The sequence below is a fragment of the Spea bombifrons genome, chromosome 4 (assembly GCF_027358695.1).
Source record: "Spea bombifrons isolate aSpeBom1 chromosome 4, aSpeBom1.2.pri, whole genome shotgun sequence".
Lineage (NCBI taxonomy): Eukaryota > Metazoa > Chordata > Amphibia > Anura > Pelobatidae > Spea > Spea bombifrons.
Genome location: NC_071090.1, coordinates 81,479,085 through 81,503,134, shown reverse-complemented (window position 1 = coordinate 81,503,134; position 24,050 = coordinate 81,479,085). Strand labels below are relative to the sequence as shown.

The window sequence follows — 24,050 nt, the reverse complement described above, 5'->3', positions numbered from 1 at the left end:
TCCTAAATAACTCATCACACATAACAAAAACATCTGAGATAACCATAAAACTCCCAGTGAAACCATCTATATTATTGGACTTATTTAACATTCCATTTTAAATTATTCGGATTTATATTTCTCAGCATCCAATTCCACCAAAGGCACAAGCAGTACATTTTATGTAAATGTTCTTTCATTTTGCATGACCCCCACCAGTGAAAATTACAATGTCAGCCCAAGCAGGAAGTTCCAACGCCTTCAATTTTTTGGTGTCCTCTAGGGCTTGATTGTTCAGAACCATGCAGTTCTTCTGTAAGAGTATTTTTGAATTTAAAACATATGATGCAGCAGCAAGGGACACATCTGAACTGCACAACTGGACAATGGAGCTGCAGCAGTGGCAGAGAGTGGTATGAGCCTGTGAATGAAGTGGTTGAGATGTGCGATGTGTATGATCTGAGTATGTTTCAAAATAGAACCATCTAGTTTTTTCATGAGACAGTTCTGATTTTGGTGTGTTCTCCTGATTTTGGGGTGTTACCCTGCTTTTGGGCACAATGGATATTGTGGGTAGGCTGTGGAGATCCTCTGATCTCCTCTAACAGGCCCAGCAAGCTGTGACTTGACCTCACTCAAAGCTCCAGCATGGCCACCTTGCTGCATTTCAGCTAAGCACCCCAAGATGGCCAGATGGTTGGTGGCCCTCCAACCACGCCCTTATGAAGGTGTCCCAATTTGGACACATGAAGTGTTGGGGGATATACAACAGGGTATGCATTAGTTTGACTGAAAATGGTATGTGTGTTTGAATGTATGCAGGTTGTGTTAAATTCTTACATTTGTATGGTTGGGAGCAGTCAGTATGATTCAGACTTCAAGGCTTTGAGTTTCAGTGTGGCAAAGAGTGGGCAGTAAGAGTATGTTTGAGTTTGTGTCAGTGGGTCTGAGAATGGTCGTTGTGGCCAAACTGTTTGTGTCAGTCCTAAGTGTACGTCAGCAAGATTTCTTGCTGGGAAAAACTTTCCAATGTTGGCCCTTCATAATACATATCAAAGTGAGATACCACAACTTATCTGCCAACTCTCCATTTAGTGAATTAAACCCATCCAATGAGTATCACTTATTTGCCTGCCACCTAGTGGCCCCTGGGTACATTACACCCACCTCAGCATGCTCCTGAATAAGAAAAGGAAGTGTGATTAAGCTGTTGTACATGAAACACAATCACATACAATCTGAAATTTGATTTTCCCACTTTCCTACTCTTCCACATTAAATTTCTTGAATGTAATTAAATTAAAACTTACATTTATCTCTTCTGATACTCAAGTACAACAAAAATGCATGCAATGCCCTTGTTAAGGCTTTGGAAGAGCTGCAAAGTATGCGAATCTGAAAACATATCTTAAAAACATAACACTGAATAAACACAAATGGTAGATGATGATTTTCAGTGTTATCACATCTGATTATTCCTCTTTAAATACCCAAATTGTTTGGATATACAATCTATACATAATAAATGTATATTCTATCCATACCATATTGTTAGTTCTGTGGACATTACAGTTATGAAATCCCTCTTAATGCATTCCAGTTCTTTGCATCTCTTTAAAGACAGACATGGATTATGAGATTTATTACAACCTTCCCCGACCCCCTCCGTTAATCCATGTACACAGCGTATTCCTTCAAATATGGATTTTAAGATTATACTTGATTGTAAGCTCACGAGAGCAGGGCCCTCTTCTCTTTTTGTACCAGCCTGCTATTGTTTGTGATTTAAAATGTATCTTACTGACTCTGATCATAAAGCTCTACGGAATCTGCAGGCGCTATTAAAAAAAAATCTGGATGTGTGACAGCCCATGAACTCAAAAGTACACGCTCCTGTAAAACAGAGATTAAAAGGATTGTTAAAAATATATACCGTGTTATAGTGAGAGAACAGTGTATACCTGCTATGTAAGCCATGCTACTTAATGTGCCATTACATTCTTTTTGGAGTCTTACCAAAATCATTAAACATACCATTTTATTAAAGGGGTAGTTTGCTGCCCCTGAGAGCTCCATTAAAGAAAAGAATAATTTAATATGCATTCTTACCTGAGGTAGAAGCTGCAGCTGCCCTCCTGCTGAGCGATCCAAAAATACGTGCCACTGATTGGCTGCTTTAAGTGTGCATGCACACAGGGGTCTACGTGGAAAATAGGACACCTCAAGAGACCATACAGCTATTGTATGCATTCAAGTGCATATTATAACTAGCTTAGAAGAAAAAGTCCAGTTTACTAGGACCTGAGGAGCCAAACAAACATTTTGGACACAGTTCTTCTGCAGTGAAGACCAGGGACAACATGTCAGGCAGAAGTGAACATCTGACTCTGGAATATCGTTCTCGTCACATGTTAGTGGACTCGTGGAAACTTCTAGCTCTGTTATGAGTAACAGAATCCTAACATTCTACGATGCATCACTTCTTACAGCAGGTAATAAAATGCCAGAGGTCTCCACCAAGGACCAAAACGAAGACGTTATTTAGAATAATTACAGCCAATTTCAGGAACAATCACCGTATTCTTCTTAAAGCCCCATCACATATTTCCAGTATGATTCCAACTGTCTCCACGGAGCTTATAAACATTCCAGCACCGATCATCAGTCATTATCCAAGCTCTCATATTACTAATTGTTGACACCACCACCATGTTCCCAAACTATTACTGGAAGATCAATCAAGCATTTCCTTTGTAATAGAAACACAGGAGGGAGTACATTCAAATACACCTGGACATATCATTAAAGGGGCACGCCGGTCATCATATGAACTTTATTGTATTTCATAGCTCAGTGGTTCTTTTAGATTTTGCAGGTGCTCACCTTGCTAAAGCACCGGGGGATTCTGTAGAAAGCCCCCATATGCATTTGCCCCTTTCCTCAACCCCCAGCCTTTTGCCTTGCAGGGGAAATGTTTCAAGCAGCCAATCAGTGTTATGGAGCTGCAGCTTCCACTAAAGCTAAATAATTATTTTTCATTCACGTTCAATGAATGCCTATTAAAATGCATACAAAGTACTTAAATATATCTTTTAAAAGCCCACCCGTGTCCATGTAAATAAAGACAAGGCGGAATATTTTGCATCATGATGATACACATTCATATAGTATGCATCATCTTGGTTTCCTTTATGGCTAAAGGTATGTATTACACACAACAGTAAGTAAGGGTATGTGAAGTTATCAATCAAAAGTCCACTGCTGCCCAAATCAGTTGGGTAAGATGAAAAACTGTTTTGCATTAAAAGCCATTACACCAAAAAACGAATATTGAACTTTTAAGTGTGGCGTAACAGTCACTTTAAATTGTCTTGCTGGCTGGTGAAAGTCATATGTATTGATTTCATGAATACGTAAAGAGTGCTTTTTACAAGACCTAGTAGCTAGTAGTACAAGAGTAGCATTAGCAACTGGAAACCTTCCCCGCCACACACTTCCTGTAGAAATCTATAGATCTATCATTGAATTTTCTAATTTATGTATTACATATTGTGATGCATTCTGGTTTGAGGTTGAGTCGTCTCAACCATTGTAGCAACATCTGAATACTACAGGGCTCTAGATGGAGTTTCCCAAAGTGTTTCCCATATGTTTTAGTTATAAGATGTTGTTGGGACCACAGAAGGCTCTTCATCAAATGTATGTGTGTGGAGACCCCATAACACCCTTTCCAATGCTTTGTACTATATGATGGGGCTCAGACGTACGATGGTGTGGTCAATAAAAGAGGTCGTCCAATGTCCAAAGTCTGGTTATGGCTGGAACCCTACTGGCCTGAAGACCGGACCCTTTGAACATCTCCACTGACCCAGGACTTGGGCTGTATTTTAGGTAATGTCTTCTGTAGATGCAATTCTTAAGTGAGACAGATATATGGTTTATTCACTAAAAGGTGGGTTGTGGTGAGGCTAAAAAAAATATTTTTCTAAATGAACATGGAAATCATGGATGACGCAAACTCAGTGACGCAAACTTTTACTACAATATCTGGTAGCCATGGCACAAGCAAGCCACCTTTTCTCAATGGGTGCATTATAACAGTCTACTTAAGGACAAGTTATACACAACACGAGTGTCATTATTTGCCTATTCCAAAATGACTCTGCTTCACAATGAAAAGGAAGCAAATTCTACTTTTTAAAAAAATTGTTCTTGTATTTGGACAATCAAAGCTAATGTCAAGGTGACTTTGTCCTTTTTACAGACACAGCCTAAGAGAGTTATAACAGATGGGGTTTGGTCCAATATTAACCATTTCATGGGCAGCAAAACACTATATTATTGTTTAAATTGAAAATGTCCATGGTTAAAGCCGAGCCTGTTACTTGTGCTTGTTTAAGCGCATGCATATTCATTTGGGGCAAAAAGTTCTAATTCCCAGTTAAGGAAATTAACTTTTAAAAGCCACAGGGAAAATGATTTCCTAACTCAACAGTGTGGGAATCACAGGCTTCATATTTGCCCATGTATTACCGGGCATGGGAATACTATCTCGTAACAGGGTTTTAATGACTTGGCTATTCCACTGCCCTGTTAGAGATTGGCCCAGATGCATGTGGGAAATCACTGCTTTCTACCGGTAATTAACTCACATTCTTTTTATATACAAAACTATTAGAAAGTGGACGGTAAGTATGACTAATGACGGACGTTCATATAAATATTGTGGTTTTACTGCAAGACCGTAAAACTCTCCTCTGTTACCACCGCGCACTGCATTGCCCATTTGCAGCACCATGTGTCCATACATCATTGCCACTGCATAACACGAATACATTATATCATTAAACAACTGAGCCTGCCCACCCTGGGAAATCTTTAAATCCCTTCCACTTTCCACCAATCCAGTAAAGCAGATTTACTTTATGCTACCAATATTCTTGCTTTGCATTTAACGCATTGAACTGGATTTTTTTGGTATAAATCACATTTGTGAAAATAGAAAGAAAAATATATACACATATAAAGATTTATATATATACATACATATATATACATATATATATATATACATACATATATATATACACATATATATATACATATATATATATACACACACACACATATATATATATATATATATATATCTTTATGCACACATATATATTGAATCAGACATGCCATGATCTATAATGTGTATATCTACAGACTGAAGCTCATCACAACACACCCAGTTCTCGTACCGCAATACGATCCAGCACTGGGATATCTCATAGTAAATCCGTTATCTGCATAGATGCGATCACACGGCCATGTGTGTGCAGAGCCTGGCCAGGGATGCCCCCATAACCTGCCCCTGTTTTTACACCATTGCAGTGATGTGAGCATCATTAATACCCTCCAGCACCATGGCCAGTAGGTCCGATCGCCCGCTGATCTTAGCATTAAACAGGTGGTTCATAAACAATCAGGACATAAAAGAAAGGCGACAGGTTCCATTGGATTACTGGATGCGATTAGTGACATCCCCATCAGCTCATCAAACAAACATATTAACAGCAAATTAAAGAATCGGTGTTCTTACCCTCCAAGCTTCCCTCTTCTGATCCTCTTTCAATGTGTGTCCAGTCAGGGTACCGTTTCATCACATCCAGGCTGTAGGGGGTGCTATTCCCCCATACAGTACAAAGAGGAGGACTACCATATACATTAGAAGAACGCAGCGGCCATCTTTATTAAGGGCAAGCAGTCTGCTCTGGCAAGCCTGAATTACGTTTATTATTGTTATCTACGGGGTTGCTCTTTCCCTCCGATGTTTGTGTTGCTAGCTGACAGAAATGATACACAGAAGTGTAGCTTTATTTTTATTACTATCTAAAGTTGCAAACATTGATAAAACTAGTACCATTCTGCCCATTTTAAAGATGGCAACTAGTGGCAAGTATAAGTTAACGCCCTACGTTTGCGCAAATGGTGATCTCATGTTACACGCGTCAAAGGGGTGCTTGAAACGAACTGCTTTATGGGAGTTGTAGTTTTATAAGTAGTTTTAGCTATTATTGGAATAATGATGGAATACTGTATTTGATTGCTAATTCAGGATTTTCAAATTCCTGTAAAGTATGATCAGTTGACCAGTATAATTGATGCACTTTATTAAGGTTTATATATTGCAGAGATCTATTTTAAATAAAAATACATTAAAAGGATGAATTGTTAGCTAATGTCATGCCAAATAAATTGTGTCATATATGTCTAAAAAACACACATTAAACATAGTCAAATAACAATATAATATATATTTTAATGAACAAGAAAGGCATTGTCCTGGAGAAGGGTACTTTTTGTCAGCAATCCCTGGTTTCAAAAACTTTGATCTACTGGTCCTTGGCTACAAAAAATATTTGTTGTTAAAATATTGTTTGACCTCTCTTTACCTTATCTTTCTATAAATCCAAGTCGTGATGTGATGCACTAGTTATTGTGTACCCGTTGTACAGCGCTGTGGAATATATGATGGCGCTATATAAATTGCTAAATAATAATACTAAAGCACAAAGCGATGGATATGTTTATTGTGTAGTATGAAGCGTTTGGCTGCTAAGCCTAAATCATCATCTGTGTCATCATCAGACTGCATTGTACCTTTGCCATTTGGAAAATATGCCAAAAAGCATTTATTGGGCTATAGACATTTCTCATAAAGAGCTTTAGTCAATGGCCAGTGACATAATGAATGCTGCTCTGAGATGAGTCTCTTCAAATAAACTGCCATCAGAAAAAAAAACATATTTAAAGGGACAGTTTAATGTAACTCACTTGTTTTAAGGACGCACACGGACTTGTGCGTTACCCCTCATCCTCCCACTTACCTGTCCTGACACGGAATTTGCAACCATGCTTCCTCCACCATGATCAGATTTCTGGCCACTGATTGGGTGCTTGAAGCTGTCAATCAGTGGCAGGAATAAGCTCCCATTGAAATCAATTAGGCACTGGGGGTCTTAACGTTGGAGCTTCCTGGAGGTGAGTGCAGGGAGAAGCATTTAGCCCAATCTACCTGGGGCAGGGGGAAAGATTCTGCGGAATCCTCGCCCACATTTGCAAAACTGTCCCTCTTAAAGGACCACATATGCTTTCAAGTGCGTATGATGGCTGAAGTGTCCCTTTAAGTCAATCTTTAAATTCCAAAAACAAGAACAATGTGAAAATAAAATCTAAAAAGAGAATTGTCTTTTGTGTTATAGTTTCCCTTCATTCAGCAGAGACAGGTCAAAGGCTGACCAGATGTGGATCTTTATCTGGGTTTGTTCTGGTTCAGCTTTGGCAGGTCCGGCAGCCGGATCAGCAGGATATGTGGGTGTTGGTGTGGAGGACACAGTAGATGCAAGAATGTGCAGCTGGATCGCAAATTAGATAGACTGAGACCTTTTAATGTTTCAGCCATGTGCTTTTAATAAACGTACATTATTTTGTTATTCTAAAGGTCTGTTTTCTTCTGCATTACTGTAGATGATGTAGGCCTTAGCTGCAGGCTATACTATTCTATATACTATACTATTTGGGACCCCTATTTATACAATGTGCGCTTGGTTATTTAATGTCGAAATATAAGTGAAAATGTGATGCAATGATTTGGTAGAACAATGAAGTACAGCAGTTAGTTAGGCGTTTATAAAAAATAATGTGTCATTGTAATATACATATAAAGATTAAAAGTTCTTGAATGTAGCATTTTTACATGCAGAGTTATGGACGTACATGGGATTTTCTCAAGTTGGCTATGTGGAGCTCTCCATCTTTTGGGAGGTGGCTTAGTGCGGGATGAGACTAGCCACGTGTGGAGATGGGGCTAGCTGTGTGTGGAGCGGGGCTAGTTGTGCGCGTGTGCAGGATAACCCCAGGCCAGTCTTAACTGGCCAATTACTAGGAAGGGGAGTGGGAATAAATGTTCATGGTGTTTCCCATGTATGTTCACGGTGGTCATACATCATACATGCATTCATCAGTTTTTTTTAAGCCTATACAGGACTGAGGATTTTAATCCTGGATACAGTATGGCAAAATGCACAGAAAAAAAAACAAATAAAAAAATGGGCTACGCTTCGGCACACGCAATAGCTGAGTGTCACCTCATATCTCATATGTGAAGGTTGCACAACTTGGGGCAGCAAACTAGAAGTGTGTGTATCCATGCCTCAGGACAAGCAGTTTAATTCATAATTAGGATGCCTGTGCTTGCGCTGTGATATCCAAAGATTGCAGGCACTTTGCAACCCTCGAGGACTGTAGTTGTGCAGCCCTGTTCTAGATTGGGAAGCTTGTCCTTTCGGCCACATAAAACAGCCAAAACCTCACCAGTAGTCTTCTATGATTGACAAAAGACTCAAATGCCTTACTGAAATGTAAATAGGGTGTACCACTTCTCCCTTGACCCAGTCCCAGACCCCAGGGCCGGACTGAACATCTGGCAAACTGGGCAAATGCCTGGTAGGCCGCGGGCCGACAGCATCACACAATCTTTTTTAGAACTGTAGAACAATGTAATGCACTCACACTTATCAAGTATCCTGAACTTTGAAGAAAAAGGGATGTCAAGGAGGAAAGAGGGGCAGAGGGATTTGGGTCCCTAAGGATCTGTCCACCTACAGATTGCAATATCAAAAATATGTCATGCCACATTAGAATTAAACATCACAATCATTTATTAGTGCTTTATCATTTCAGTCTTTGCTGATCTGAAAGGTATTTAGCGCCACAGTGCACTCGACCTGTAGGATAATTGCTGAAAATGTAAGTTTGGTTTTAGTACTTAAAACTAGATGAATTATTACAAAATAAACCAAACTGTGACATATTGGCAAACAAATTCAGAAAATTGTTATTTTTAAATTTGTTTGTATTCCAATGTAGACAGGAAACGCATTGGAAAAATAATTAACTCCAAATGACTTAAAGAATGTAAAACTTGCTGCAGATTTTGCCTCTGGGCCAAAATTCAGACTTAACCGCTAGTCCAACATGCAAAATATTTTACATTCATCATTCACAGCTGTGTGCCGGCGGACTCCTTCGTTGGCTTCACAGATGCCACGCTGCCTTGTGAATTAAAACATAGACAATGATGTCATTTTGCGTTAAACCATCAATTGACTTTTTTTTATAAATTGTTAAAAAAATCATAGTTTCTACCCCTTTAAGAAAATGTCCTAATTACAATCCTATTCTATATGATCCACGTATATATGGAATCAATGCCAGCATACATTTTACACATTCATGGTAAGCTTTCACTTCTTCGTTGAGATGGACTTTACTAGTAGACTAATAGTAAAGTAGTAAAAATGTTTACATCCCTGTACATCTTGTATAATTCACCCCGTGAACTAAATGTGATGAGCAAATGTTTAATGGTTTAAAGGCGTTGCTATATTTAGATAAAGCATTCATTGTTTAGCTAAGTAGCAGATTTGCATTCTTTTCACTTTGTGCTTGTTTTGTGTCACATGATAATTAGGCGTAAACATAAGGCAAAATTGAATTTAAAGAATTATGATTTTGTTTACAAACATTGTTAACTTCAGCAGGACTTATGATATCTGATACAGGTTTAACATTAGGTTCACATTCATCTATACTTGATAATTTAAATATTAACAACTGGAAAAAATGTTAAGGGACCTTATGACTTTTTGATAGTTACTTAGGTAATTCATTTTGAAGGATGGTATATTTGATTTACACAGCTTGTAAACAAATTTCCTGTAGAACACCGCTAACACTCATACTCACCACCAAACCTTTTGAGTGACTAGAAAAGGGGACATCAGGGAAATACGGGGGGGGGGGGGATTAAGGTGCCATAAGGGGACTTTTCTTCCTCAAAAGGGACACATTGTAGATAGGGGAGGGCTGATGACATTCAGCCCAATGGGCAAATCTAACAAACTCAATGTCCGCTAAACACCTTAAAATGTTGATAATAAAATAGGATCCAAGAGTCATTGTCAGCCATCACCAACTGGTTTTATCTGAGCATGAAATAAAATTTGGTAAAATGTTGTAATCATTTATATGACTATCCTCTTCACGTAACATTTGCTTACACGTTTTCCAACTGTTTTGACAGTAAATATTTCATTAAACGGGTAACATCCTATCGCACATGTATTTATCTTTAAACAATTAATGGGGCGATTTAAAGGGACGCTATAAAAGAAAGAATGCTTAGGAAAGTATCCTGTGAGTACTTTTAATATGCATATTTCCAAAACAAAACATTTAAATAATTCGGGTAATATGGTCCTGTTAGTGCTTCTACTGGTGCAGGAGCTTATGTTAGGGCCTTTGACTTGATTACAAAAGGTATTTCAACTGATGTCCCTGCAAAGCAATTCACGACAAGCTGTTCTCCTGGCGGACCATATAGTATAGAAAAAATACATAAAAGACGCACAAAAGGTACAGTAAAAACCAACAAGAAAGCTTCTGGCAGTGGCCAAAAATACTTAAATCAAGGCAGCTCATATAAATATTTTGGGCCACTACTAAAACGCGTATTTATTATATATTATCAGTTATTGTGTTGATCCAGATATTACCAAATTATTCGTTTTGTTGTAGCAATGTTTACTTTTTAAGGAATAAGAAAAATAATGAACATAGATATATGTCTTCTAAGTGCTTTATTTACAAAGCTTTGCTGATGACAAACTGCCAACAAATGACTATTAATGGAAAGGTATTTGAGAACAAGGTAGTTGTAAAACACTACTACGTCATCAGGTAAACTCTTCATCTGACATCAACCCCACACCTATCTTTATTGTCTTAAATCAGTCACCAGCATTCCAAGGCGGTGACAGCAGCACACTACAACTCCCAGAATGCGTTGCGCTTCGCGGTCAGGGCGTGGTCGCGCATGCGCTCTGCAGACAGCGCTGGAAGAGTTCAGTAGTTGTAGCGGCTGGTGGGTGCTGGCGGCTTCCTGCCACTTTCTTGCGGGGCAGTTACTGGGAGGTAAGGGAACGCTTTTTGTTAATGGGGACCCGGATCTGCATAAAACCAGGTGGGGGCTACAGCCAGCGAAACACAAGCTTTATGTTGTGCATTTGGCTTGTAAAACGAGGTAAAGGCAAACTTATTTCAAACTATCATAACTTTATCCAGGAAGTGTTCACAGAGAGGCGGCTTGTGAGAACAGATGTTACAGCGGCAGGCAGCTCCAGTAATACTCTGGGTAATACTAGGTGTGCTAGGTGTGCTGGTCAGCCTGTGCTAGGTGTGTTGGTCAGCCTGCATTAGGTGCGTTAGGTGTGTTGGTCAGCCTGCGTTAGGTGTGTTGGTCAGCCTGCGTTAGGTGTGTTGGTCAGCCTGCGTTAGGTGTGTTGGTCAGCCTGCGTCAGGTGTGTTGGTCAGCCGGCGTCAGGTGTGTTGGTCAGCCGGCGTCAGGTGTGTTGGTCAGCCGGCGTCAGGTGTGTTGGTCAGCCGGCGTCAGGTGTGTTGGTCAGCCGGCGTCAGGTGTGTTGGTCAGCCGGCGTTAGGTGTATGGGGACCGACAGACACACAGCCGGCGTTAGGTGTGTTGGTGCTGCAGTATAGAGGTCAGTGTGTAGGGTATTGGAAGCACGGGGGTATTGCCAGGAGCTGCCATTTAAACAGCAGGGAGGAGTAGGTGCTGCTCGTTGAGGCGTGTGCACTCTGAATCATTACACAGTGATCCATCCCCTCATCTCCTGGAATATCACAGTCTGTAATCCACAATATAGTGTTTCTATGGTGACACACGCTATGTTTATTGACCTGGAGGTGCTTATACACCTATAATGCAAGACATGGTTGCCTGATTCCCACCTTTATGCATAGTACGTACTTTATTGCGATATGTAGTCACTAAGGTCATTAACGCACTCTGTATACATTTCAAACAAGTGACAAACCCTTTCAAACTTGTTTCATTCGCTCATGTTCCACAATCCATTGTGTGTTACTTGTGTGTTACTTGTATCAGTCTATTCACTAAAGAGAGAGTTGGCAGGTGAGTCTGCAGAGGCACTCAGCTATACATTATGAAGGGCCAGCCGCTGTGAGCTTCATTCTTTCCGACCTTTTAACAATGCATTGTGCGGGGCCATCTTAGCCCTTCTTGGTGGGAAAACTGCCATAATAAATAGCGAGGGAGTTGAAACCACCACTTTAGTGAATAAAACCCTAAGTGTTGTCACCTCAACAAAACCTCACTACCTTATCCCGTCACAGGAGGCTCTGATAGTAGGCGTCGGACTGAACATACGGGTACTTATAAACATTAGAACAATATAATCGTTCATGTAGGATATTTAATAAATATAATAAATTCTGTTGATTGACGGAAACAGGATTCTGGGCTCCGAAGCTGGTTAATAAATGGGTTCCCCTTCGGATGTCCGCACAGAGGTGTGAAACAATGTATTTATTACATACAGATCTTGGCTCTAATGTATTTACAGTCAGTCATTCTATCGCTACTTTTTGCTGCCTTTGCTAGTTACCATAGCAGCAACTTTATGAAGTGTACTTGGCACTGGCTGCGTGAATCTCTTTAAATATCAGATACTCTGCACAGCTTGTAAAATAATAAACATAGTGTATGGAGTCAGTATGAAGGGCAGATATCCTTCCCTTTTATTCTTTATATGTGTTATGGGCTTCTTTAACCGTTTGGATGCGTTTTAATACATATAATATAACATTGGCTTGATTTTAAAGGGCTAAGATCGCTCAGGGGAGTATTTTTGTTCTGTGACAAACACAAGATAAGGCTGGATGAGTTGTCTTCTTCCTGTAGGTAAAGGTACACATCTGTATCGTGTTGACATAGTCGAATTAGTTACTACAAATTGGTTGAGCACCATGGGAAACAAACAGTGCCCTGTTATCTGCGTGCGCTCGTGTTATTGCGTGCGCTCGTGTTATTGCGTGCGCTCGTGTTATTGCATGCTGCGGATTACCCCAGAAGTCATGTAAAAGGCTGTCTGTCTTAAGCCCCAGAGATGGGCATTTACTGATGGTTCTTTTATAAGGGTGAAATACACCTGCGTGGATATGATGGGAGCAGCGTTTGCGTTATTTGCATTATTATTTGTCCGTTCTGTTGTTTGGTTAGGGAAAGCGGGGAGAGCTCAGGACGGTCTACTGGTTTCTGCCTTTGCTGCTTTTATTCATTGTTACTAAAAGCTTTAAAGGTGGCGTTTAATAGAACATTGTGTATTATTGTGATTCTTTTCCTTCCCTGCCATAGTTACGCCTTCATCCACACGTAATTTCCACACTGATCTCCTTCATGCTTGTGCATAAGCTGGGAGTTCACTTATTATTTTATTATTGATATATATAGCACCAACATGTTCCACAGCGCTGTACAACGGGCTTCGGCACACATAACGCATTGTCTATGATTTCCACCAGGCAGGCAATCTTGTTGACATCAAAAAAGGGGCTTGGGGTTCAGTATCTCCTTCTATTTTTTCTTTTGTAATTGTTATGTAGAATTAAAGGCATATTAGTAGTCTGAAATCTAATATTAAAAATATAAATTTTTTTGAAGAGATGTTCTGCATGTTCCTTAATGGGAGACTCCCAGCTTACTTTTACACCCTTTAGTTACCGGCCTATATTGATATGTAATATTTTTTGCAAAAAGCCTAAACAATTGGAACCTGGCGTTAATTATTATTTCACCTCCCCGTGATCTTCTGCCATTTCTGAAGCTAGATCTCGCGACCTAGAAGTCCCTACTGGGAACAGAAAGGGACCAAGACACGCGTTCCAAGCTTTAAATACATTTCCTGCTCTTCCACATCAAGAAATAAAGGACGCAGCACGTACCTTACTGCCAATATAAACATATCACGCGAGAGACTAATAAAGGCTGGTAGTTCCCCTTTAAATTGATATTTTGGTGGATAGTCCAAGTAGTAAATCATCTTTGGGGAAAAAACATGCGCATACCAGCCAGTCCTATATAATATAATAGCTGTGGATAGGATTACACTATCCGTTTGGAATTCATATTGCTGCGGTACATATGCGTTTTGTCATTGTTAGATTTAGTAACTCTCTTTAATGCATAGCTGCTGATATATATATTACTGGTTTGCACATTTAAGATGACAGCATGTGTTTGTGGGAAACATATCACACGGTTGAGTAGTGAGAACGGGTAAGTACAGGTACGTGTAAAAATATTATTATTATTATAGCGCCATCATATTCTGCTGCGTTGTACTAATAGTAACTCATTTCCTTCCTACCGCTAGAACATTTTTTTTTTGTGTGAAACGGTTTCTGTAATTGTCAATATCATTTTAACTCTGTGCACGAAACTAGGGGGGGGGAGCTCTGTCCAACCGTTTGTAGGATAGGAACTGGTCATTGGCTTTATTCCTTACAGAGGCAGTTGTTGGGACAGAACGGTTTCATCTGGTGGGCAGCACTTTGCATTATAAAGCCCCGACCCCAGTGAGTTTCTCTTCCAAGAATAGCTTGGGTTGCCCTGTATAATGCATATTTAAATCAGCGCAGAAAGTACAGAACTATGCTTTATACAGGACCAGCTCGGTCCTTTTTGTTGATCGGTGTGCTGTGAGACGCCCTTTACAATGCATAGTATATTCCCAGAGTGAGGAAACCACAACTCTTCTGCAAACGTTAGTAAATAACCCTCTCAGTATTTCATGTGCACGCTGCTGCCTCAACGAGTCTTGTATACCTCATTTTCTTCTAGCACTGTTTAATGTCCACGTCAGAAATAATATAATTATATAATGCTGTCCTAATCACGGTTAATTGTCATCTGACAAAAGCAGGCATTGTTAGGATGTTGCCATGGCGACAGAAGGTTTCTTAAAAGTTTGCATGTTCTTTATGTGATTAAAAATTCAAGGAAAAGCCTAAAATGACAAGTCTGTCAAGGGTTAAGGATAGTTCACCAAGACCTGGTTCAGTCACATGCCAGAGAGACACTCCCTACCGGAGCTGTCACTGGAGCGAGGTGATAAGATCTGCGTATTCTTCATGCATGGTGAAGGCTGTGGATGTCCCTTACATTCATACAGCGGCTGCATGCTTTATTAAGCTCAATATACAGTATTGGCCTCTGATGGTAAATTGAAGACTTGGTAGCGGGTGATCTTTGATTAATGAGGGTTTTATTGCCCGTTAAAACAAAGCAAACTTTTACAAAGTGTTAGAAGTAGACATCTTGCATGAAAACCGATATACAAATATACAACCGATTAATTCCGCGTGTAAGCCATTAAGTGTGTGTGTAATAAACAGCAGCTATACACAAACATGAAATTCATGTTTTGGACATTGATCAAAACCAGATTTGCTAACAGTTAGGAAATCGTTTATCACAAATATTAAATAGCCACGATTTGGGCTGAAACATTGAAATCAATGCCTTTCTTTCGATTTATTGTACTTTATGTAGATGTGCTACACGTGTATGAAAGACTAGAAAATTATTCTTGTCTGCTGTAACTTTCTAAGGTTCAGGATTGAACCCCACAGTGACCTGGCACATTGGCACAGAACGACAAAGCAACCTCGGGCAGCCCTGCTTAGTGTGGATTTTACAGAAAGATACAACACTTTTCGTTTACTGCAGATGTCACTTTTTTGCAAAAAAAAAAACATTTTACCTTTAAACAAAATAAAACTAATAGGGCTTAGATTTATATGATATATATTTGTGTGTGTATATGTCTCCAAAACCCACCGTTTGTATATAGAATGGAAGAAGGCACCTTAACTACTGTCCTCGGCATTATCTTTCACATTTTGTTGCGTTATTAGAACACGGTTGACTCCAGCGAACCTCTAAAGGTGGGATGTGGCATGTGAAAAGACATTGTGGCTAGAAATTGATGGTTAATTGACAATTTTTGGTTTACCTGATTAGAATAGATAGTTTTATTTAAATATCTCAAACTATTTTCTGGAACTCTATTAGGGCTGCAACAACTAATCGATAAAATCGATAATAATCGATAATGAAATTCGTTGGCAACGAATTTCATTATCGATTAGTTGAATCGATTATTATCGATTATAAAATGAGGGTTTTTTCAGAGCAAACGCTCTGAAAAATCCCCCTCATTATATAATCCGTTTAGTCTGACTCACCGTCTCACAGCAGCAGCTCCTACTTACTCCCCCTCCCTGTAATCACTGTGACAACTGGCCCCGCCCCTTCCTTCTCCAGGCCAGAACCACATGGCTGTGACACTCATCTAACTGTAAGTATATGTGTATATATATATATATATAATGTGTATGTGTGTGTATATATATATATATATATATATATATATATATATATATATATATATATATATATATATATACGTGTATATATGTATGTAATATATATATATATTTGGGCTACTGAAAGTTAGGGGAGGTGGGGGTTAATTTAGGGGCAGTTATGGTTAGTGGGGTTTTTAGGGTTAATTTAGGGGCAGTTATGGTTAATTGGGTGTTTAGGGTTAATTTAGGGGCAGTTATGTTAATAGGGTGTTTAGGGTTAATTTAGGAGCAGCTGTGGTTAATGGGGTGTTTGGGGTTAATTTGAGGCAGTTGTGGTTAATGGTGTGTTTAGGGTTAATTTAGGGGATGCTGTGGTTGATGGGGTCTTTAGGGTTAATTTAGGAGATGCTGTGGTTAAGGGGGTGTTAAGGGTTAATTTAGGGGCAGTTATGGTTAATGGGAAGTTTAGGGTTAATTTAGGGGAATCTAAATCCTGGGGGCAGTGAAGTGACATATCTGGGGGTATAAGGCATATACAGTATATAAGGCATATGTGTGGAGGGCAGTGTGGCATGTCTGGGGAGGACAGAGTGGTGTATCAGGGTGTATAAGGCATATCTGGGGGTAGAGTGGCATATCTGGGGGTAGAGAAGTGGCATGTCTGGGAGGCAGGGTGGCATGTCTGGGGAGGATGGAGTGGGGTATCAGGGGGATATAAGGCGTATCAGGCACAGTGGCAGATGTGGGAGGCAGCGTGGAGTGGCAGATGTGGGAGGCAGCGTGGAGTGGCAGATGTGGGAGGCAGCGTGGCATATGTGGGAGGCATTGTGGAGTGGCAGATGTGGGAGGCAGCATGGCGTGGCATATGTGGGGAGGGCAGGGTGGCATGTCTGGGGAGGATGGAGTGGTGTTTCAGGGGGTATAAGGCGTATCAGGCACAGTGGCATGTGGGAGGCAGCGTGGTGTGGCAGATGTGGGAGGCAGCGTGGAGTGGCATATGTGGGAGGCAGCGTGGAGTGGCAGATGTGGGAGGCAGCGTGGAGTGGTATATGTGGGAGGCAGCGTGGCATATGTGGGGGGGCAGCATGGCATGTCTGGGAGGCAGCGTAGCAAGCCTGGGCTCAAATGTGCATATATTGGGGGGCTGGTTGGGAAATAAAGACAAGAAATGTATTATCAAAGTTTTTTTATTCTGCTGTTTGTATTTAACATCATTTGTTTAGTAAATTATTTTAAATAAATGAAAAATTTACATTCATTTTTTTTATCCGATTAATCGATTAATCGAAAAAATAATCGGCCAACTAATCGATTATTAAAATAATCGTTAGTTGCAGCCCTAAACTCTATAAAATGAAGTTAGATTGTTCTTTCACATACTTTGTTGATCAGAAATCAGCAGCATTAAATACACTAAATGGACAAAAGGACAAGGACACCTGACCATTACACCAACAGGGACTTTGATGACATTGCATTCTAAATATATAGACATTTATATGTAGTCGGTACCCCCTTTGCAGCAGTAACAGCTTCTACTCTTTTGGGAAGACTTTCCAAAAGTGTGAGGTCAGGCACTGATGTTGAACGAGAAGGCCTGCTCACAATCTCTATTCCAGTTTATCTCCAAAGGTGTTCGATGTGGAAGCACTTGACTGGCCCATATATAGCCCTGACCTTAACCCCATCAAACTCATCCAACCATGTCTTTATGGACCTTCCTTTGTGCAGTGGGGCACAGTCATTCTGGAATAGAAAAGGGTCTTCCCCAAACTGTTCCCACAAAGTGGGAAGCATAGAATCTTCAACAATGTCTTGGTATGTCCCTTTCAGCATGGCATTATTCCTATACCATGCATGTTTAAATCCCCTCCCTTAAAAGTTTCTTTAGGAAAGTGACCATTACAGGGTGACTGCCTTCTGACAGCAACCAAGAGCAGCTCCAGGACGCTGTGCATGGGCCTTTAACACGGGCCGAAGTAGCACACAGACGTACAAAACAATGGTTCTTCTCTATTGCCTCTCTTCCTTTGTTTTACATTTTTTAACAACCAGATAAATGGTGTATAATGCTTTGCATGCCAGTGTCACTCAGGATTGACTTCCGATATATAACCTATATAATAAAACATCTATAGTTTTATAGCCGTCCATGATATTTAGAGCCATTTGTGTTTTCCTGGCTCCCCTCACCCTGCTGTGAAGATCTGAAGCTGGAAATCTTTGTGAAGAATGTCTAAGGGTCTACTTACTACTGATCTTAATTAACAAGTGACCTCATCCTGCATCTCTGGAATTCTCCCGACTTCCCCTGTGAAGTCATATGTTGAGGCCTGATAAAGGTTTCCTCCGTTCTGTTTTCTTCTCATTGTGCCCTGTTGATAATTACTTTTGAGTGAGTCTGGCAGCCATGAAAACATTTTCAGTCCAGTACTTTTCATTTACAGGGATAGGGTGTGCCGTTTAAGCCCATTGCTTTGGAAACTGCTTGTAAAAACCCAGGCCCTTTGAAGGATTCCGCTTTTTCTTTGCTATCACATATCACATTGTTTAGCTGTAACTTTAAACTAAGGAGTTTTTCTTTTTTTTTTTTTTTTGGTTTGTGTTTCCATTATTTTATCAAATGCTGCCACAGCTAATGTCGATAAGCCAGAGGAAACATTTGTCACCCAACTGGAGTACATGTTCTGGGTTTTTAAAAACAGGCATTTAATCATACACACTTGGTCTGAAAGATAAGGGTAACTGGAGTTTTTGTGAATAAAAGTGGGTGCATCAAAGGTGAAAAGAGGGTATCGTACTTGAGGTATGTTTCTCTCCAAGTGATACATAATGGCTTTCTTATGAAAAAAAAAAAAAAATTAAGTCCTGACTCTTACTTTCAAAACCCTTCATTAGCGTTCTTTCCCCCTGCCTTTGGTCCTTCAAAAAATCCCTCCTACGCCCACTTCTTTAAGTACGCTTACAAGACGTTTTTGCCCGTACTCCCATATTCCTTTAGTTCACCTTTCCTAGTCCCTCTCCCTAACAATGTCACTTTTACCTCCTTGTGTGATACACCGGAACTCCCTCTAGATTGTAAGCTCATGTAAGCAGGGCCCTCACCTGAAATTTCTGTAAGTCAAATTATGTCCTGTATACCCATTGTACAACAAGACGGAATATGATGGTGCTATATAAAACAATAAATAATAATGTATCGGTTTGTCTTGTCTGACCCCTTGAATATATGTATGGTAAGAAGTGCTGCATAAATTGTTGGTGCTATATAAATAAAATAACAATAATAATGCACTTTTCTCATGGTCCACTAATGCTTGTAACTGGATGCAGACTACAAAAACTTTCTTTCAATTTACATTTTACAAATGTTTCAACTTCCGTGTTGGACCTGAACTTATATTTTTGAATATTATTTTCGATTTTCTAAAAAAATAAAAAATAAATCAGTCATAAGAATATCCAGTGTAGCTACCATCGCATCTATGATGCAGTCCGTTTCATATTACTGCCCTTATCATATCATAACGTTCAATAACAGAATACAGTTACCCAGTGGATTATCTGCACTTTTTAATGGCCCGAACCTTGCCCACAAATTATTTTGTCAATTTTGCTCAATTATCTCACTTGTTGGTGAACCTTGCTTAAAAATTATCTGAATTTTTATTTTATTATTTATTTTATTAATTACAATACGGAATATAGTATTGAAACTTTTAGATTATGCAAACACACGAGCAATACATTCAAGACAGACTAAGATGTTAACACGCTTGGTGTCTGTGTGTGGGATAATTATCGCGTAAAAATGCTTACTGCTGCTTTCCAGCCTAGTAAATCCTTACAGCAACGTATATTGGAAAAACATGGGGGCCAACAAACGGATATTAATCTACATTCCTCCATCACTCTGTTTTAGCTGAAAGGAGTCCAGCTGTTTAATGGAAATGGGTCTGAATTCATTCTAGGGAAGCGATCATGACTTTTCTCCAGCAGAAGAGCATTGGGAACGCGTTTAGATTACACTGCCAAACATCACCGATATGTACAAAGCATCGGTACAATGTGCTACAGCACTAAATGTCAGACAGGAACATGTGTGAACACGCACAAAATTACCATCAAGTAGACTATTATTTATCTATTTTTATTAGTTGGCTGCCATGCACATTACAGGCATCAATAAATCTGCTTTATTATTTTATTTATTTTTATCTAGCGCTGTCATATTCTATAGCGCTGTACACTGGGGTTGTGACAGACTTTACTGTGCAAGAAAAGATTTTTGTATATAACGTGCACAACTTACCATTCATGTCTAAAAAGCTTATAAGAATGAATGGGTGCTCAACGGAGGATTCCTGGTTGGAACAATTTTTTTTTATTATTTTTTTTTATTTGGGGCACATAGTTCACATCCCCCCATCCATCTAGTAAGAAGATACATCCCATATGTAACAAATATATATATAAAAAAAGAAATGTATGGCATCCAAATAATCAGATGAGTATCAGATGTTGCATGTGCTTCCTGTTAACAATTTAGTTACGTGATAGCTGTTGAATAAGAACGTTAAAAAAAAAAAAATTAAAAAAAATTAAACTGTCTTGTGGTATAAAATCTCATTTCAGGGTTGTTGGTTCTTAAATTATTAATATTCTGCAATAGAAACAGTTGCAGTTTAAAAAATGTATTTCTTCTCCTAGTTCTAAATGCCTCTGTTCCACCAAATGTAACAGTATGTAAGTTCATATAATGGATTTGTAACCTGTAATAACAGCATACTCCTTGTTGTTAATAATGAAGCCAATGTGTGGCCACCTCGGCATGTACAGACAGGGAAGCTGTCCTTTCACAGCTAATGTTTACCAGCTGCTCCTTTGCCCAAGTCCAGACTCATTTGTTCAGTGACTGAGCATGTTATGTTCCTTAGCATTCTAACAACAATGTTGGGGAGACATGTTGGTATGAAAGAGGGCCCTGTCCTTGCACTCTATTAGGATGTTAGGTGGGAGTGAAACAGAACAAGAGAAACTGCTTTGGTAAGGATGATTTGATTGCGTCAAGGGTTTTGCGGAGAAGTTGGTGGTGTGGCAGTCTTAAATGTGTGAAGACCAGATGGTATCTTTTTTCAGGATGCAGGTTGTGGGTACTAGGAGTATATGCTTCTCTAAAGCAATGGATTGGAATATTAGAGCAGAAGAGGAAGATCGATTAGAATTAACCCGGCATGGGTGTTCAGAATATATAGGAGTGGTGAAAGTCAAATAGTAAGCAGGTGCAATAATCCAGACCGGATATCAAAAAGGATTGAATTGGTATTCTAAGTACTCTAGGAAAGTATGAATTTAATAGATCTTGCATGTAAAGTTGACAAGATTTAGTAAGCAGCTGCGTGTGACCCGCAAAGGATAGTCAAGTGTTATAACGAGACAGCAGACTCGGATTGTTTGGTGGAAGGTGCAATATATGACCACAATGGAGATAGGGGATAATTAGAAGCTTAATGTTAGAGATGTTGAGGTTCAGGGAGTGGGATCCCATCCAGTGTGCAACTTCAGAGAGAGTTCAGAAGGCGATTTAGAAGAGCGGGTGAAAGGGCTGGAAAGGAAAGAAAGATTAGCATACAAGTGATCCTGGGGAGATGTACAGAGGTATAAAGGGCCCAGAACTGTAGAGGAGACTAAAGTATGATCAAAGCTAGGAGAGAGCTGTCTTTGATGCCATAAAGGTATGTAGAAGAAGGAGGTGGTCAACAGTACCAAACGCTGCAGAGAGGTCCAAGCAGATAATTAACAAAAACACACCTTTTTTGTTTTAGCAGTGATGAGATTATTAGTACCTTTGGTGGGTGCTGTCTTGGGATTGGAAAGAGTCACGCAAAGAGTTACATAAAAACAAAGGGTTAGATGAGACGAGGCTGTATAAAACCTTTCTAGGCTGTCGAGACTAAAGTAATTGATGGCTGTGGTTGATATACAGAGTAAGTAGCATCATAAGGGAGGATGCTGTCTCTGATGCCTTCTATTTTCTATTCTCCTGTTTAGGTTGCAAAAAAACAAGATAGTCTCATGACAGTGATGTAGAAATGTTCCTATCCCTGACTAACTGCCTTTACAGCTATACAACTGCTTTGTGTGATGAACAAGGGCCACGCCACTGAGTGAGCAATGGCTACCTCATACTTGTGATGTAGCTGGTCAGCCTCAGAGCCATCCCGAAGCATTATGGCTTACAACTAGAGCCGGGCAAAAATATTTGCTTGTATCAAAAAATGTCAGGGAAGTCTCTGCATCTCAATCACGTTGATGTGACTATTTGCATCATGCTTGTTGGGTCATTTATGTCGCATAACCAGAACCGTTGCTGGCATTGTGGGTCAGCAGGTAGAACTAGCAGTGACAGCCATTTCAGACGTTCTTGTTCCCACAGGGTTCCTCTGAAATGTGGTGGTGGGGGGGGAAATGTGAGATTTCCACTGGAATATTTTAAGTTTTCTTGTCCAGGTCTAACAAGACCTCACGGTAGACAGACCACGACGACAGACAATTTTCCTAAAAACCCCAGTCATAGGTCAGCTTCAGACACGGTAGATGTAGAATGCTCTCTAGTAAAATGTAATTGGAAAACAGCGGGTCTGGAATGATGTGGGATTTCTCTAAATCCACCTACTAACAAGTTGACTCTCGGTATATTAAACTCCCTTGTTGCGAATTAGTGAATCAAAAGCCTTTGCTACTCCTGAAGCAGGTCTTTGTAGTAACCGTTATCACTGTTGATTGCAAAACCTTCCCTTGGCTTGAGTTCACTTTGTTATTAACGGCAGGAAAGGGTTTGCTTGCTGTGTTATTTACCAATGACTATTTAATGTTTCCAATGCCAATACAGACAGGAAGCACGGACATCGACCCCCCCCCCGTTTCGGAAGTTTGCCATTTACATCTTTCTGTGTGTGCTCTGCCAGATATTTCTCAGACGTCACTTCCCTGACATTTTTTTATGTTCTCTGATAAGCCTGAAAGTCATAACAAAGGGGATTAAAAATAAATCATGTTTCCGGAAACATTCCTATCTCAGTTGGCATCTTTTGACCCTATTTAATAAACATTGACAAGATGTTAGAAGCCATAATAATCAAGGTGATCCAGGTAATAGGCTTGGTGTAGGCAACCATCATCCAAGTTCATGTTCTAATTAAAGTATTGTTTTGGGAAAAAAAACAAAACCCCCAAAACTCCACCTGTAACCTCATTCATGAGACATCAAGGTTTGACATTTGAGTTAAATTTTTTAAGTTATAAATTTCACGGAGGGGTTTATTCACTAAAGAGGTAGTCGGCAGCTGTGTTTTCACTTCCCCAAATTTGCTATCTATTATAAAGGGACATCACTGGCAAAATAATCCTCAAAAGGGGCTGATCTAGTGCCTTCCAAGCAGAAGCTCATTGGGTTTGTCCCTTCATAATGTAAGGAGATGAAACCGCTACTTTTCCTATGTTTTAGTGAATGTACTCAGAATGTCTCTTGTATCTACTCTAGCTGTGGGTTTCCCATTTTCGCTAAATCTTGCTTCTATCTTGTAGTTTGCGGAGTGTTCTTGGGATAAGATGTTCTATCTACAGTAACTAAAATGACTTGCTTAAGGAACAGTAATACAAGTTTTATTCAACATCAAAATAGCGTTTCACTTAAACACCATGCTCCTAGCTTTTTTTATTATTAAAGAATCCATTATCAACGGAAAAAAACTTTTTCCTTTGGAAGTCTACTT

General features: G+C 39.7%; 2 protein-coding genes across 2 annotated transcripts in view; one reads left to right on the top strand and one right to left on the bottom strand.

Annotated features, from left to right (window-relative positions):
- LOC128492596 (tropomodulin-2-like) overlaps positions 1 to 5,634 on the bottom strand; it is a 28,411-nt gene extending 22,777 nt beyond the window's left edge. Inside the window, exon 1 of the mRNA XM_053465195.1 lies at positions 5,567 to 5,634. The gene's annotated coding sequence lies outside the window, so the exon portion shown is untranslated. The remainder of the gene's footprint in view (positions 1 to 5,566) is intronic.
- Positions 5,635 to 10,895: 5,261 nt separating this feature from the next.
- The window catches only part of LOC128490608 (tropomodulin-3-like), a 30,644-nt gene continuing 17,489 nt past the window's right edge, over positions 10,896 to 24,050 (top strand). The window contains exon 1 of the mRNA XM_053462568.1: positions 10,896 to 11,001. The gene's annotated coding sequence lies outside the window, so the exon portion shown is untranslated. The remainder of the gene's footprint in view (positions 11,002 to 24,050) is intronic.